The sequence below is a fragment of the Phoca vitulina genome, unplaced genomic scaffold (assembly GCF_004348235.1).
Source record: "Phoca vitulina isolate PV1807 unplaced genomic scaffold, GSC_HSeal_1.0 scaffold16, whole genome shotgun sequence".
NCBI lineage: Eukaryota > Metazoa > Chordata > Mammalia > Carnivora > Phocidae > Phoca > Phoca vitulina.
In genome coordinates this window covers 21,986,608-22,004,591 of record NW_022589719.1, presented here as the reverse complement: position 1 = coordinate 22,004,591, position 17,984 = coordinate 21,986,608, and the positions used below count along the sequence as shown (strand labels likewise).

At 54.9% G+C, this 17,984-nt stretch overlaps 1 protein-coding gene across 1 annotated transcript in view; it reads right to left on the bottom strand.

Annotated features, from left to right (window-relative positions):
* Positions 1 to 14,517, bottom strand: part of TSPAN18 (tetraspanin 18) — a 179,137-nt gene extending 164,620 nt beyond the window's left edge. The window contains exon 1 of the mRNA XM_032414242.1: positions 14,385 to 14,517. The gene's annotated coding sequence lies outside the window, so the exon portion shown is untranslated. The remainder of the gene's footprint in view (positions 1 to 14,384) is intronic.
* Between the last annotated feature and the right edge of the window lie 3,467 nt (positions 14,518 to 17,984).

Genomic DNA, 17,984 nt, shown 5'->3' with positions numbered 1-17,984 from the left:
TTAACCAACAGCAGGGACAAGAAGACAGACGTAAGCCAAGAGGATGACCTGCCACTCCCCACAGGAGAACTCTAAGAACAACGCCTTCTAAGGATGGTCCATGGACCAAGGCCTAGTCAGTGCCTAGGAATTAGGCAGCCTCAGGAGTGTCAGGGCGGGATGGCCAGGGCCAGCTAGAAAAGGCCTCGGAGAGGAGGTGAGCTGGCCACTGGAGAGGGGGGTACCACACCTGAGTCACCCGCACGAGGGGCAGGGGGTCCTCCAGGTGTGACAGAGAGTTAGCAGAAACCCTGTGTCCCCAGAAGGAGGGACAGAGGGAGCCTGAGCCTGGGGAGGAGCTTGGGAGGGCCCAGCCCCAGCCAGAGAGTTCCCTGTGGTGGGTACGGCTTGGGGCTTGAAGACCCAGAAGAGACTCAGTTGCACAGGGCTGCCTGGGTGGCTAGCTACCCTCAGCCTCCAATCTTCAGGAAAAGTCTAGTGCACACACAAGGAAAGAAAGAAGGAAGGAATGCACGCCTACTCCAAGCCACACTGGGAGCCCCTTTCTGCATTCCGCAGACCTCACAGCAACACTCCCCTTGGGATGGGAAGGGCCAGGCCTTGCGGGATGGTTCAGACAAACCCTCCCTTTTCTCATATCCCCCTCCACCAACTGGGCCATATCATAATCTCAGCACCTCGGGCTTCCCTTCCATGAAATGGGGATTAAAAATCTCCTCCCAGTGGGATTGACTGGGCATCAAATGGGATCACGTATACGGGTCCACTGTGTACCTGGAAAAGTTCTGCTGTGCTCCTGGAGAGAAAAGGGAAGGGAAAAGGGCCCACGTGGCAGGTCGCCCCACACCCAGTGCCAGGTGAGGTACCTGATCGGGCCTGTGTCGTGGCCTTTTTCCCAGATGAGAAAACAGAGGCTCAGTTAGGGTAAAAAACTTGCCGAAGATCATGCAGCTGCTGAGGGTCGGGATTTGAACTCAGATCTAGGGGACCCAGAAGCCAGAATTCCACTCACTCACGGACAGCCCCCGTTCAAATGCCATGCGGACGCTGCGGCTGCCTTTGGAACTCTTCCTTCCAAAAGACTGGTTAATTTTAATCCCGTACTTTTCAACTCAGCAGACGCGAGTGAACTCATGCACACAACTTTAAATATATTATTAGCATTATTATTGTTTTGCCAAAAAGATTCTATCAGCGAGCTTTTTTTCTCTCTGCACACCCATGTACCTCTCAAATAGGTTTGAGCAGACCTTTGTGAGCGGGCGGGCTACTTAGAAACAAAAATTGCCCATTATTTAAATTCGATTACATAGCAACCACTTTTTCAAAAGAATATTTTTATTTGAGCTCATTGTGTAGCAAAGCATCAGACACTTTCTTTCTTCAAACTACTTTGAGAAGGAAAAATTATCAAATGAAAGGAAGGAAATGTTATGCATATCATCCCAGCTATTGAAAATAATGCTGATGGATTTTCCTCTTTCCCTCTTAATTTATTTAAACAACACCCCACTTCCATCAACAACCACGCCTGGGCTTCCTGAGTGCTTTTCTCCAGGGGATTTGAGGCTTTTTGGTCATATTCCCCGCTGGGGACTCTGAGAGAAGACTGTCGAGTCGGAGGAAGACCCAGAAAAAAGCAGCACCCACTCCCCAGTATGTGGATGAGATGTCGGAAGTCCACGGTGGGGCGGAGGGCTGGTTGGAGCCAAAGCAGGACTAGACCCAGGCTCTGACTCTGGACTCCCAGTACAGTGCTCTCCCTGTCTCTTCAGTTGGGGGACAGGGGGGACAACGACGTTTCACCTGGGGGGGAGGGGGCTGGGCTTCAGTCCAGAGCTCCTGGTGCCCCCACTCTGCACCCCCCTTTCATGGCAATACCACATTCCAAGGTCTCCTGAGATGCATCAGGCTCTGAACTCGGCCCCCAGTGTCCGCATTTGGTCTCTGGGCCACATGATGGGGGAAGAGCCCTGGGCAGCTCCCACCTGGCGCCTGAGCTCTAGCCCCTCTGAAGCGGGACCTCCAGCTCATCCAGCCTCTCCCAGAGCAAGCCAGCAGGCCATGGCTTCAGGGATCTCTCTCTTTGCCTTGGCTCCTCAGCCCACTTCCCCAGCAAGAAGCCGCTGGAAAAGAAAATAAAACAACAACAAAAAACCCTTTGATCTGCCACAGATGGCCTCATCCAACCCTGGGGGCAGGTGGAAATCACCCTATGTCATGACCTGCTGGCCTCCCTCCCACAGGTCCTACCCGAAGGGCCCAGGGCTCTTCCACGGACCCCACCTAACCTGGGCCCCTGGGCCCCGTGACGGAAAAGCGTCACAATGACATCTGTGGGGACCAAGTGGGGGAGGGGCGGGGGCAGGAAGAGGCCAGAGAGGGCCAAGCAACTATGGGGGAGAAGAGATGGCTATCGACCCAGCTGACCACACCACAACAGGTGGTCCCCACAGATTGTCTACTTGGTGGGGCATCAGGAAAGGGGGGGGTGAGAGGACCCTTTCTGTTCATCCCTGGGGAATCAGGCAAAAGCTTCATGGCTACCGGTGCAGTGGGATGCAAGGCCTCCATCACAGAGGGACGAGGGAAAGAGCAGACGCGTGAGCCGTGCCTCTCCCATACCCCCATGGTCCAGCCTGGAGACTCTCTACAGCTCAGGGAACAATTCTGTTCACTCTGGCGGCCCCTCCTCAAGCACCCCCTTCTGTCTCTTGGCCTGAAGGCAGGCTGGAAGTCTCCAGAAGCTGATGTCCTAGGAGGAACCGTCCACCAGTGAGAGACAGACGTTGGTGACCACTCGCTGGGATGACGGCGAGTGTGCTCCGACAGTCGCTGGGAGGGGCCCCGGTTGCCCCCAGCAGTGGGCTACCCAGCACATCTTTTATTGACTCTCCTTCCCTCCCTGCCCACTTCCCTTTCTGGGGCCAACCTCATACATAAATGATTTGCACCCAAATCTTTGCTCAGGGTCTGCCTTGAGAGCCACCCAGCTAAGACAAGGCAGCGAGGGATGCAGAGCCCCAGGGACGGAGCGCCCCCGGGGACACGTGATGAAGGGTGCTGTGTACACACACGTGCCCATTCACCTAGCGAACAATTCCAGAGAGGCAAGAAGCTAGTGACCCGGTGGTCTCCGGGTGAGGGGCCTGGGTTAAGACTGAGAGTTAGTTTCCACGGAATATACCTTTGTTCCAGTTGTTATTCTCTTATTATGTTGACTCTGATGATTTTCCCCTGTCTTTCACCAGTAAAATATGACTATCTTCAAAGAGCTTCCGAGAGCTCCTGGAAAATCAGATCAATGAACTAGGGAGAGGGAGAAAACCCCGGGATTGATAATCACCCTCCCTTCCTGAGACCCTCTCACTTCCTTCCCACCCCTTCACGGCCTTGACCTCTCTCTTAGCCTGGGAATAGGAGGACAGGTCCCCATTCCGGCAAAGGTTTGGCAGCAGCCGTGGAACAAGGGGTTAAGGGCTGGAAGGGTACAAAGGGCCAAGTGAGAGACCTCTGAGACCCCTGGATCCTGATATCCTCCCTACTCTGGCTGTTGAGACACAGGCTGGCTCCAGTAGGCAAGACCCCGGTGCCCCCCAGAAGAGCACAGCCGGGAAACAGACCATCTACGGCTTGAGTGGGCTGGCGGCTCACACCGCCTGGCTTCGCATTTCTACACTTGTGCTTACCAGCTGTGTGACCTCGGGCTAGTGACTTAACCTCTCTGTGCCCCAGTTTCCTCGGTCATAAAATGGGGACAATCATAATACTGAATTAGAAGGTGTTATGGGCTAAACTGTGTTCCCCCCAAATTCATGGGTTGAAGCCCTAACCCCCAGTACCTCAGAATGTGATTGTATTTGGAGATAGGGTCTTTAAAATGGTAATGAAGTTACCATGAGACCGGTGGGGTGGGTCTTAATCCAATCTGACCAGAGCCGGGACACTAAGAGATCTGGTCACCGGGGAGGCATTGGGGAGGCACACTCGCAGAGGAGAGGCCACGTGAGGACACAGGAAGGCAGCTGTCAGAAAGCCAGGGACAGACACCTCAGAACGAACCCAACCAGCTAACTAACACCTTGGTCATGAACTTCTAGCCTCCCAAACGGAGAAAATAAATTTGACATGAATCAATTGATTTAATCCTCACAACAACTCAATAAATTAGGTGTTATTTTTAGTCCCATTTTAAGGGTGAGACGATGAGGCACAGGGGGGCTGAGTAATTTGCCCAAGGCTGTGGAGTTGGTAAGGGGTAGAGCTGGGACTGTAAACCATGATTTTATTGGATGAGATCAGACCTGATCGCCTGATCAGTGAGGAGCGCCTGGCACACTGCAAGCGATCGATACACGTTAGCTGTGCTCATTACCCAAAACAACCTGAAAAAGACTGGCCTGCGGAGGAGGAAATGAAGAGAGGCGTCTCCTGATCACCTGCCAGCTACCCAGGCCTGTGCCCGCAGTCTGGGGGGTGGGGGGAGGTGGCCCCTGCCCTCTGGGGCTTGCACTAGAGTGGGGGAGGCAGACATTAAAGAATGACAGGGACAAAGTCAACAATGGCCTGATCCGAGGCAACAGGAAGAGAATTTGGCCCACGCAGGAGTCAAAGAGGGCTTTCGGAGGAGGTGTTGCCGGGGCTGGGTTCCAAGGGATGAGGAGGAGTCTGGTAGCTAAAGAGGGAGGAAAAGGCATCGCAGGGAGGGGGCAGTGCATGCAGAGGGGTCCTGTTGCAAGTGGGGGCGACAGAAGGAAGCAAGGAGGCAGGTGGGCTGGAGCAGAGAGGCAGGCTTGGGGTGGGAGGGGGCAGGGGCTGTGAGAAAGCCTTTGAACACAATTAAGAATCCACTGAAGGGTCACAAGCAAGGTGGCCAATGTGATCACATTGCACAACAGATGTTTTTCCTAACAAAGTGTGGAAGTCGAGCTTCCGTAAATTGAGTTTTATTTTTAAGGCAGTAGGGAGCAATGGGAATCCAAGAACTAATCTGTCTGGAAATTGAATGAGGGCCCCCTGATCCAGCTGGCACTTTCATAGATCCGGGCTGCCTCGAGTGGCGTGCACCTGTTAGGTAAAAATCCTAGAGGAGGAGCACCTGGCCGGCTCAGTTGGTAGAACGTTTGACTCCTGATCTCAGGGTCGTAAGTTCGAGCCCCTTGTTGGACGTAGAGTTTACTTAAAAAAAAAAAAAAAAAAAAAAAACTGGTCTGGTGGGTGGGGGGACAGTGGGGCAGTGTCTCTGGTTGCCATGGGAACACTCGATACTGTAAATGTGGCCACCTCCTGAGGCGACCACAACCTTCCAGGCTTCCCTTCCCCAGCGTCTCCCCATCTCCCCTTCTCTAAGCTTCAACTTGTGCTTGACTCCATGAGGAGGCCCGTGCTGCCCCTGCTCCCAGACATAAGTGGCTTTCCTGAGCTTTCCATGGCACCCAAGGCTCCCTGCTGGGTTTGTTCCTGTTGTATCTTCGGTGCCCCCACAGATGAGGGGCATACGGATGGAAGCCTCAGTGCATAGCAAGGAATGGTGTGATCACAAAGATGCTGGGATGAAGAATCCCCTCATTCACTCATTCATTCAGCATGTACATAAGCATTGATTCAGCCCCAGGCACCGAGCTACACCCTATGGGGTCTCCGCCTTTATTCCATTGATGGAAACAGACAATAGAATATCTATAATAATTCCAGCATTCACTGAAACCTTTTGAAGTGTCACATTCAATCCTCAGAGATACATTTGTGTATTTTAATCTTCATAAAACTCTGGGAGGTGAAATGGTGGCACAGAAAAGTTAAGTAATTTGTCAAAGGCCAAACAAAGGCCATGGTATGTGACTGAATCAGGATTTGAACCCAGGCCCTTATGTTCAGAAGCTGGACTCCCAACCTCTGATTGCATGTTGTCTCCTCTGCCTTCACTGCATGGGGACCAGGCTGCGTATCTGAACCCTCAACCGCATCAGTGGAACCCCCAAACCCTCTGGGGCTCCTCTGGGATGGGCTCTGGAGCCCAGAGCTGTCTGCTCAGGCCCCCTAGGCCCCCTCCTCAAGCAGAGAGGCCCAGACGTTGCCCCTGGGGAGAAGAGCCCTACTTGCCAAAGTCACAGCGACTTCTGGCGCGTAACAGAACCCAGGATAAATAGCAAGCATGGACGATTTGTCTCAATAGGCTATTCTTAACGTAGGAGAACATGGAAAAGACAGACAAGACTCCAGAAAGGTGGGTTGGAAGAACGTCGCTGGCGCCTTTCATTCAGTCATTTCAAATCGTTATTTCTAGAAAACATCCTACGTGCAACTGGTTACAATTCACATATGTCCATGTTCCTTGAATCCAGACCAGACATCCCACCTGTCCGGATAGCAGCGTCTGACAGGTGCTTAGCTGCGGACTAAGTGTGCTTTAATGCAAACATTTACCTCTTCTCCGCTCCTCGCTGGGCTAGAAGGTGGTTATAAATCCCCACCTTATTGCTCAGAAAACACAAATGTACCAAGACCGATTTACCAATCACCTGCCAGGGGTATAGTCATAGGAACCTGGGCCAATTCTTTGACCTCTTGGGTGTAAAATGGGGCAATCCCAGTACCCACTTATTATGGGTTGGATGGTGTACCCCCAAAAAGATACATGGAAGTCCTAACCCCTGGTACCTGCAAATGTGTCCCTATTCAGAAATGGGGTCTTTCCAGATATAATCAAGTTAGGATGAGGTCTTTAGGCCCTAATCCAGTAGGACTGGTGTCCTCATAAGGAGAGCAAAGACGGACCACAGGGGAACACCATGTGATGAAAGGAGCAGACACTGGGTCCTATCCATGAGCCAAGGGACACCAAGGATTGCCGACAGCCACCAGAAGCTAAGGAGGAACAAGGAAGGACCCCCTCATAGAGCCCTGCCAATACCTTAATTCCAGGCTTTTAGCCTCCCGAACTGGGAGCAAAGAAATGCCTGTTGCTTCCAGCTCCCAACTGTGGCCCCTTGTCACGGCAGCCCTGGGAAACCAGCCACCTCTAGGGCTTTCGAGCTGCTCCAAGGCCCTACTCCAAGTGTTTCAGGTGGCAGAGGCTGCCAAGTGAGGTCAGGGGGCAGGAGTGAATGAGGGGTGTTTGAGGGGCCCCGCGATGCCCAACTCCCAGGCCTCAGTGGCCTGCACGCCCGCCAGTGCTTCTCAGAGAGGCAGGAGACAGCCTACCTCCCTAGCATCTTGGTGGCAGCTTTGGCAGAAGCCCACTCTCCTCAGCCCCAGGTGCAGGCATCCACTATGCCCAGGGGGGCCCCCCTCAAAATCCCGTCTGGGGGAACCACTCTCTTCCTAACCAAAGACCCTTCCACTCCGGTGTCCAGCCCACCGGCTATTCCTTTAAGGGGGACAGTTAATCCCCATTATTCTGGAGGTGTTTATGTTTTGGCTGGAGAAGTGCTTCATTCCCCTACAGGCTAAAAGCCTCAGCAGAGGAGCGCCCGGGGGGCTCTGCTGGGGGGGGCCTGAAATGTCAGGCACCAGGTGGCGGGGGTGGGGGGGTGCTCATCCCCCAGGAGGCTGAGACGCACTGCCAGAGGGAGCAGACCTGCCAGGGAGAGCGCTGCCAGAAAGGCAGCAACATGGGAGGGGGTGCTCCGCAGCACCCCGGACCCCGCACCCATCTGGTAATTAGACTCCAAAAGACAGGCCCAGATCCAAGGGCCAGAGCTTCAAATTCTTCTCCCATTTCCAGTGGAAGCCATGTTAGTTCAACAGGAGAGCAGAGGCTGAGGCCATGGCGGGGGCGGGGCGGGTGGCCCGGAGTGCCTCCACATCCAAGAGGTAAGAGTTACAGGCCGGGGTGCTAGGCCCACTTCTAGCCTCTCCTCGGGTGCTGATGCTTTGCAAAGGCATCTCTTCCTTCTTACTCAAGTGGCAGACAAGAGATATGCAAACATGTTGACACCTACTAAGCACCAGGGCTTGACTAGCCTACGGCTTCCTGTATGCTCCCCATTTTGCAGACAAGAAAACTGAGGCTCAGAAAAATGAACGAGCACTAAGTGGAAGGGTCAGGATTCCAACCTGGGTCTGACCATCTTCCTGCCGGCAGAAAATCATGGCTGGAGGCCCTCCTTCTTGTTCCCTGCCCAATCCCACAAGGAGCAAAAGGGCCAGCACGGAGCTGCACAGATGGGACAGGAACCACAGGTAACTCTGTGTGTCATGGGGCGGGGGGGGGGGCACGCTCCAAAGCTTAAGAACTCCAAAGTAACTCCCGAAGCAGTTGGGGGGGGGCGGCAAATGCCCACAGATTTGACTGTGAATACCTACCACTATGGTTTCTCTCACCTCATGCCCCTACCCTTCTCCCTCAGCATCCAGATAGGTCCTGCAGTCTCCCCTCCATGCCATTAGCAATGGGAGGAGGAGATATCAGAGGTAGGTTCTGGAAGATCCTGGAAGTTCACAGGGCAGTAAATTTCAGTAAGCCAAAGGAGGCCGTGGGAGCGCTGGGCCGAATGAAGGTCAACGGCCCAGCTTAGTAGTGTCCTTGCTGTGTCCTCATTTGTAAGTCCCTTGGCTCCTCTGCGTGCAAGCTCCCTCCAGTGTATTATGGACACTATACGATCTGCTCTGTGATCACTTCCATGTACACAGTCTGAAATCTATAAAGAGCAAAGCATACCATGGATTCTTAGGGAACGGAAGTGTCCATGTTTTATGGGCTGACTACATACTAGGTCTATGCTAGAAGCTTTAAATGCATCATCTCAATTAATCCTCAAAGTACTCTCTTTGGGAAATGTAAATGCAGAGTTAGTGCTCAGCAAATCTTCATGCACTTCCTGGAATTCCCAGCCTCCCTCGCAGCTGGCTGGGGGCCACGTGACAGTTCTGACCAAGGCACTGGAGCTGGTGTGATGGGGGTCACCTTCTGGCTGAGGCAGCTGGGTGTCAGAGTGCCTTTCCCACCTCTCTCTGCCCCTCGGCTATAACTAGGGATGCCATATATTCCAGAAGGTGCAGCCACAGAGACAGTGAAGTCACCATCCGCCTGGGTCCCTGAGTAACCCCGTGGAGCAGAGATCCACCCCAGACCAGTCGTGTGAGCAGGAATTACACTCGCGGTGTGAAGCCACTGGGAGTCTGGAGTCCTCTGCGGCGGCAGCTGATACTTAGCTGAACGGTGTCATTGCTACATTGTAGCTATTCTTCTGCTTTTCACAGATAGGGAAACCAAGGCCATAAAGCCAGTGGGTGGCAAAAACAGGGTTCAAATTCACATCTGTGACTCCAACATGCATCCTCTTCCACTAACAACCTGTTGTTGCTCAGTAAGGTCATTTCGCTCCTGGAAGCAGCCTTAGCCCCCAAAACTCCTCCCCCTCAGTGTCCCTCGGATGGCTGAGAAATCGATGCAGGAGAAAAGAGTCTCTTCAGGCACTGAGCCTGGAAGCCGAGCAAAAGCAGGGAGGACAGGGCCTGACGGAATCTCAAAGCTATCATTCCTGGGGCTTTGGGGCTCACAGGAGGTTCTGTCTGATATAATACACGAGGAGGAAATATCACACAGGGGTTTAGAGCCCCGGATGGGCAAACAGATCGACCTAGGTTCAAATCCCAGTACAACCACTTTCTCGTTTGATTTTTCGGAGCCTCACTTTAAATCTGTAAAATGGGGACGAGATCTGAACCAGCCTGGTGGGTGCAGATGGGATGAAGCGCTGTCTAGATGCTGGTCGATGGTGAGCACGCCCACAACGTGACCCACCACGAAGATCATCCCTGGGAGGGCTCAGGGCACCAGCCTTGCTGGAGGGGGTGAGGCAGAGGGGCAGCGGGAGGAGGCTGCCCCCAGCCGGGGGCCCATAAAGCCCAAAACACACACTGGCCCGGCCCATGTGTCCGCAGCAGACCGAGGGGCAGAAGACAAAGAGGGAAGCAGGGCCGGTCCGATGTAATGCAACAGAGCAGAGAAGTCAGGTTATTTATTTTAAAGTCGCAAGTGTCTTCTAGCAAGACGGCCTTTTATTTGGGTGACTCTGGGAATTGTTTATCAGCTTAAACTCATTATCTGCACATATGGTCTTCATACTGTGGTTCAGGGCGGGAAACAAAGGATGGAAGGGAGAGGATGGGCAAACACTAGGGGAGGAAATATCATCCCTCAAGTGCCAGAAGCCGGGATATTTTCAGTGACGTCACACTGGGCTTCCTGCCATGGGGATGGGGCTATCATGCAAATACTCACAAGGTTTTAACTCGGGCGTCCCTCAGTGAGGGAGGGAAAGGAAGGGGGAAAAAAGCAATTTATTTTATTCACTCGTGTCTTCCATTCTCAAAGCAGACTCTTCCCCGCCCTCACACACACACACACACACACACACATGCGCGTGCGCGCGCCAAGCCCCAGTATATCAGAGCTGGAAAGAATCAAAATTGACCCCTCCCATTTCACGTAATGACCGTGATGAGAGCGAACATTTGCTGAGCATCTACCGCATGCAGGGCACTGTCCTAAGTGTTCCACATGTTCTATCTCATTGACGATTCACAAAAAATCTGATGAGGTATGATTCGTCCCGTTTTGCAGATCAGGAAACTGAGGCACGAGAGGCTGAATGGCCTAAGGTCACACAGCCAATCTGTAGGAGAATACCGACATTCAAACCCGGGCAGCCTAACCACCACACAATATTGCTGCTAAAGAAACAGCAAAACAGGCTCAGAGAGGGGCAGTGACTCCCTGAGGTCACAAAGCTCCATTTGCAAGAGAATCAGGGCCCAAACACAAGTCTCCTTACTCAGGGTTCGGGGACCTTCCCACACCCCCTGTTGCCTCTCGGTCCACGCATGCGCGCGCAGGACCAGTGAACATGCTTATGCTCATCTCCAAGTTGCTCAATTCGTTAATTAAAACAGCAGTCTAGGGTGCAGACAACGGACAAGGGTTGGACCTTAAGATAATCAGTGCTGACATGAAAGACCTACTTTGCTAGCTGCAAACACTGGGGCTCATCATCTCACCCTTTCTTTTCAAAAAGAGTTTCCTTCTCTGCACACACACCCATCCCCCCCACCCCTCTCCCCCACCCCCCCGCTGCGGGATCCAAGTGCTGATTCAGGTCCAAGGTGCCAGCCCGTGCAGCAGGAGGAATCCAAGCTGCCAGGTTTGCTCCATGGCATCAGGTTGCAGAAATACCCGATCGACCGATCATCTGCTCCGGGGGACCAAAGTGCTGGTTTCCAAGGCCCCCCTTCCTCTGCCGTGTACCAGCTGAGCACGAACAAATGTTCCTGATTTTCCTTCTCTCCACTGATGAAATAGGCCAGAAGAGCAGCCCTCTGGAAAGAGGGGTCCCTCAGAGGGGCGGCCCAGCCACCAACATGTGCTCTCCTCAGGGAAGGGGAGTGAGGGCTAGACACGCAAGCACTGGTCACCGACATTACCTTCTCTGTCCAAAACAGCGGTCCGATGGGGGACGGAAACCTGGCACATTTTGTTGTGCAGGGGTGGGGCAGGGTGGGGCAAGACAGCGGGAGAGGTGCTCTCCACTGGCCTCAAGGCAGAGCAAGGGCTGCCTGCTTCCCTAAGAGGTTATACCCTCTTGCCTTTAAGCTGCAAGCCCAGCCAGATCTCCTGGGCCAACACGTTCAGTTTACAGACTGGGGAAGCAGATTCAAGGCCGAAAGTGACTCGCCCAAAACCGCACTGCTGATCCAGAAAAGGTAGATTTCAAAGCAGCCCCCAAACCTTGCTGTTTCTTCCCCTCCTTACCCCCTCCCACAAATCCCTGCCATAATTCCTTGCCTCAACACCCCTTCCCCTCCTGTCTCGCCCAGCACCCTGTGTTCCAGCCCACCCCCACACCACTAAAACCTCATCCAGTAACTTGGTAGCTCTTTCTAGGCTGACGTGGAATTTTTTAAAGGAGGAGGGAATACTTCCTAGATGACCCAAAGTATCCTAACTCTAACTCCAGAGGAACTTCTGCTTCTGGAAAGTGCCCCAGTAGACTGCCATTTCAGCCTTGGGGTTGGGTAAAGATGTCCTGAGGGCCAGTGTTGGAATGGATTTAGGGACAGGGAGATAAGGAGACTGAATTTCCAAGACTTGAAATTTTGCTGAATCAGAGATCTTGGAGTTTACACCGGGTCCACACGTGATATGCTACCCAAACGCAAGCACCAGCGGCCCTGGGGTCTCAGCTCCCTCCTCTCCTTAGGGCAGGTGGGGTGGGCCGTGGGTGGGGGACAGAAAGAAGGGGTACAACACAGGAGCTGCCGGCCCTCAGGGGACCCGTGCTCACACCCAGGTCCCAGGGGCAGGGCTGTGCCTGGCAGGCTTTCCCCTGCAGAGAAATAAGAGCCACTAAAAACAAAACACGACCCAAAACTCCTTTTGTTTTCGGGCCCCGTGGAATGTCTTGAAGACATATCCAGAGACATCCATCGGGCCTCTCCACCCTTTCCTCTGTCTCCTCCCCCCACCCCTTCTGTTCAAAATAAAAATCATGCTGATCTTTCTTTATGGCACCTCGGCCCTACAGCATTTTGGTAACATCCAGCAAAAACATGTGGTGGGCTGTATGGAAAGCCAGAGCCTCAACTAACTCTCTTTCCGGGACTGCCCCCATTTCCATCACCTTTGCAGGGGACTCTGGGGACACGGGAGGGGAAGGGGCTGTCCAGTGAGCACACATTGCTAGCCAAGAGACACATGAAAACTTCCCACGGCCACTACGAGGCCACTGCCCAGTCTTTGATTTGCTCATTTGTCCTCTCTTGGGGTGCAGGGAGGAGGGAGGGAATTAAAGAGAAAGAGGACGCACTTCGGACCGCGTTCAATGTCGAGCAGCCCCTAACAGGACAAAGCTAAGGCTCTTCAGAGATGCCCGCAGCAGTCCTGCTTCCCAAGACCGCGACACAGATACACAGGATCCACTCACGGGGGCCCTGAGGTCAGAAAACGGGACACACCACAGGTGTCCACTAACAGCTGTGAAATGACCTGATGAACGTGGCCTGTAGACCCAGACCCAAGAGTGGAGGGACCCTTGTCCCCGTCTGAGAAATCCACCACTTCAGCACGGACTGCTGAAATCCTTAAGGGGCCCTCATGACCCGGGTCCTGTGCCTGCCAGCTTACTGTGCCCAGAGAGAGGATGGATAAGAGGGGTACCCCAAGACCGTCATCCAGCCCACACCATCTGGCCACATCCAGGAAACAAAGGTACAACTTTTACAAGAAGGGTGCATTCAGCAATTTGGGCTGCAGACCCCAAAGAAACCTCGACAAGTTGATCCTCTCATCCCCTTTCTCTACACCAATTCGCTGTTAAAGTTTCTCTCGTTGCTGTTTTTCTGGGGGTGAATTTTTTATTCACCCATACACCTTGCCTGCTCCCCAAGAAAAGCCACCTCCTGACTACCAAGCTTTCCTGCACACGGTGCACACCAGCTTCACGCTCGGACCTCTACCCCGCCGTCGGACGGGGGCAGGGGGTGCTCCTCCGCGTGGGAGCCCCGCGCGTGTTGGAGGGTCTGTGGTTGTAGGTCCTGGATTTCGGTGCAATGGTCTCGCAGGAACCAGGACTCGCCTTCCTGTGGGTGAAAGGGCCGGGGAATGGCTCCCCCTGGCGGGGGCCAACTCACCTCAATCTAGCGGGGATCCAAAGCTGGCGCGAGCCCACCCGAGCCAAACAACCCTCCCAGAGGACTCCTATTATACACCCTAAATCTGGACGTGCCAGAGAGGCTCGGATCCACCGAGCACCCACGGAGTCTCCGCTTCGCTTCCCCAAACCGCGCACACCGCGTACGGGATAAGGGGGACCCGGGAGGAAAGCGTGGCGCCCCTGCCCCGCCCGCCCCGCCCGGCTGCTGGGACCCCAAAGGCGGCCCGCCCTCGGTGCCCTGGCTGGGCCCAACAATCCTGCCGGCCCGGATCCTCGCTCCTAATCCCTAGTCTCTACCTGACCTCCTACAGAGTGGCCTGGTGTGCACCCCCGCCCTCGGGGCACAGCCCCCGCTGAGACCCCAACCTTGTTAACCACACCTGCTACCCCCCGCCATCCTCCCGACGCCCCCCACTCACCCACCCAGAGCGCCCAGCGCCGACTGGGATTGCACCTGTCTGGGGGGAAGCCTCTAGCCCGCGGATTCGGGGCAGGGATCCGGGGCGGGGATCGGGGCGAGCACGTCTCCCCTGCCCCCTCCCCAGGCTAGTTTAAGTAGAACTTGGTTTCTGGGCTTCCCCGGGACCGTTCTAGGATCCCTCCCCCGTTCCATCCCCACCCCCAACCGTGCCCAACAGTCGCCGGGGGGGGAGCGCGCCCGGGGTCTCCAAGTCCCCGGGGGCGCAGCCGCGGGGCGCACGGAGGGCGCGGAGGTGCAGAGCCCCCTACCTTCCAGCAGCAGCAGCCGGACCCCGCGCCAACTCCCGCCGGCGGCCGCGGGGGAAACTTTCCCCGGGCGGAGAGGCGCGCTCGCAACTTGCTCGGCGCCGGCTGCCTTCCCGGTGGTGGCGGCGGCGGCGGCGTGTCCGCGGACCGGCTGGCGCGAGGCTGCGGCGGCGCTGGCTCGGGGCTCGGGGCTCGGGGCCGGGGCTCGGGCGGCCTCGCGCGGCTCCGCTGTGGATCGCTTGGCGCTGCGTCCGCCCCGCAGCCTGGAGCCCCCGAGACGCCGGCGGCAGCTGCAGCCGCGCGCCCGCCCGCCCGCCGGCCCCACCTCCCAGCCACCGCTCCGTCCCTCCCTCTCCCCCGCGCTCCCTCCCCTCCCCAAACCTCCTCCCCGCCAGTCTCCAGTCGCCGCCGCCACCGCTGTCGTGGCGGCCGCCGAGAAGGCACGTCTCCTCCGGCGGGCTGCCCCTCGCCTCCTCCCTGCCTCGGGCTCGGCCTGCGGTGCGGCATCCAGGCCTCGCTCCGGGGCCCTGGGGCCACCCTCTGCCCTGCTCCCGTCCTTCACCCCCTGCCCGCCTTCCCGCCCTGCTCCCCGGGCCCTCGCTTCGTCTGAATTCGGGAGATCCGCTGGGGAAGTGGGGAGAGTGGCATGCTAGACCCGGAGTATTTATTCCGGGGAAACTTTCACGCTGGCCCCTCATAACCGACTGCAGGGTTGGAGGGCGGATGACCGTCCATCCGGACCCCGCTGCTTCTCCTGGGCCTCCTGCTGCCCTGGGAGTACCTGTTGAAAGCCGGAGGGATTCACCCTGCCCAGGGCTGCTTCGGCGGGCTGCGGATAATAGAGACCGAGGACGCCGGTGAGGAGGGGGCGGGGCTGACCCCAGACCAGATGCAAATGAGTTGATTGCGAGAGGCCCGCGCTGTGTCTCCAATCTCAGGACTTATCTTTTCATCTTTGTTCCTCTGCCACAGCCACACACCCCCTCCCCAGCCCCTGACACAGGACTTCACTGAGACACTTAACCTCTGAACTTCCTGCCGCAGACGAAATGAGCAAGCAAGCAGATCGAAGGGGACAGCCCAAGTGAAAGTGCTTGGTAACCCCCCAGATGAGAGGGGTTCTGGATGCCCACTCCTCGTCCCTAGGGAGCTCTTTTTTGGGGCCCCTGCTCTGAAGCTTCCCCGGGGCAATGCCTGATGGCCCTGGAGATTCACGCAGGCCGGAGCTCTGCAAGGGGCCCCTTGGTCAGCTGATTCTCACTAAAGAGTGAGTGACTGATAGGCTTTGAACCTATTCCAGTCTTGGGTATAAGGGTTGGTAATATCGGGCCCCAGGGCAGTTTCCAGGGGCAGGAAATCGCTGCCTTTCCTTACCCACATTCCAGGAAAAGGATACACCCCTCTAAGGACTTTGAGGATGTCTGGTCCTTTCAACCCATTCACTGAGTCCTGGGGTAAATTGAGAACGGGTAAATTGAAGAGGTGTGACTGGAGGAAATAAACGTGGTCCGCCTTTCAAATGGACCCCGAGTGAGCAATGCTTAACTCAAGGGAAGAAAATCTCTGATAACGCAATTTCTGTAAAACAAGGACAAGCAAAACGCTAAACGGATTCAGCCTCCACAGTCACCCCTTCTGCTGCCAAAACAGGGTTGGGGGAGGCTGACCCTTTGCGCTGAAAAACCCCACAGGCTCTGCGTTTATGGAATGCTGTTGGAAGAGGCAGTCTGTGTGGGCCTCCTTGGACGGAGGCGCCACATAAATTTAAAGAGGGAAAAGGTTCAGCCTCTAGTGAGGGTGCTGGGGCCTGGGAGGTGGAGGCCAGAGACAGGAGCAATGGATGGAGTTTCTGAGGGTCTGGGGGATTGGCAGAGGCCGGCAGGGGGGAGTGGGGGAGGGAAGCACCAGGAGCGGAAGGCAGAGCAGGCCAGTTGGACCACTAAGCCGCCCAACTGGGAGGTCAGCCCCAGCTCCAAGTCAGAGTTTCCCAGACCTCAGCCGTTCTCCTGCTTCCATCAAGAATCCGTGCACCAGATAAGGCTCTTTGCTTAATAGCTTTCTTTAAATCAACTCTTGTTTTGTTATTTTTTTTTTTACTTGTTTTTACAAAGAAATGTTATATCATTCCCATAAATGGAAAACCAGCATCACATTACTATAAATAGAAGGTCCCATAAAAATAAATACAATGAAAATAAAAGTGTTATTAAATTCTAACAATGTATATTTAACCACAATAAAAAAAAAATTTCCAGCAAAATACAGCTGCCTAAGGAAGGTGCTGAGCCCAAGGCCCCACTCTCTTGTAAAGGGAGATTAACAAGGGCTAGAAAGGTGTTAAAGACACATTAGCAACAAACTGAGACTCCAAGTTGTGATCAAAAGGGTTGAAAGAGAACAGAAAGGGACGCCCCCACCTCCAGCTCCGCAGGCCAGGCGGGCAGGGAGACTGAAGGCCCATGGAATCTCCTTGAAGGCCACTGATGCCCCAGGAAAGGCAATTCTAAGTACTTGTTGGCCAAAGTTAAGGACCCCAAGAGCTTAGTCCTGGATAGGAGGAGGTGATCCTGGTGGCAGAAAGCGGGCCTCCTCCTCACAGGGTGACCCTGGGGCAGTCGCTCCTTTCTCTGGCCTCAGTGTCTCCACCATACAGCAGGAGGCTTGGACAAATGGTCTCTGGAATCCCATTTACTATTCTTCGATAAAAACAAGAAAGGCACCGGGTCATGGCTTATCAGGAAATTGAGAAGGAGAGGGTTTCACCCAGGAGGGGGGGAGGGGAAGGGGAGGCTTGGAAAGGGAGAGAACATTGAGGTGGGCACCGACGAGGGTCAGCACTCCTCAGGAGGGAGGGAACGGGGTGTTAGGGCCACTGTTGACCGACTGCAGTCTAGGTCGTCCGAAATCCAGAGGTGGCCCAGCCCAGAAGATTCCAGATTCCCCATTTACCCATCCTGGAAGGAGCCTTGTAGAGAATCCATTGTAATCCAACCACTTCATTTTATAGAGGGGAAACTGAGGAAGCAGCACGGACTAGATCCTAGTCATGGTTGGAGAGCTGGGCATCAAACTGAGGCCCTTTCGACTTCCCCTGTGTTTGGGGTTCTAGTAGAAAGGGTTCTTTTGAAAATACTCACCTCTCCTCCAAGGGGCTCTTAGACTTCATTTTTCTCTGACAGCTGGAAAAAAACGATGAAATGGTCCAAAAACCCCAAACTCACTGGAGTGTGGCCAGTGTTGGGCAACCCATGTCACTGCACAAAGGACACCGGAAGTGAGCATCCACACACTGGCACCATGGGGACCCTAATGCAGAGCAAAGAGCCCCACACCAGGGCTCCACGGGCCCAGGTTCCAGTCCTGGCTATCTTGACAATTCCTTCCCTTCTTAGGCCTCCGTGTTCCCATCTGTAAAGTGACACATTTGGGTGCTATCCGTGGGTCTCGAGTTGGGCCAGCATTCCCGTCCCCAGGTGCCTAAGGACTGGGGGACAGAGGGCGAGGCTCCCTTGCAGCTTTCCTTTTCCTCTGTTTTGTACGACGGTGTCTTACATGAGAAAGTGTGTCCTTCACTTATAAAGAATTTGAAGTCACTAGAAGTGA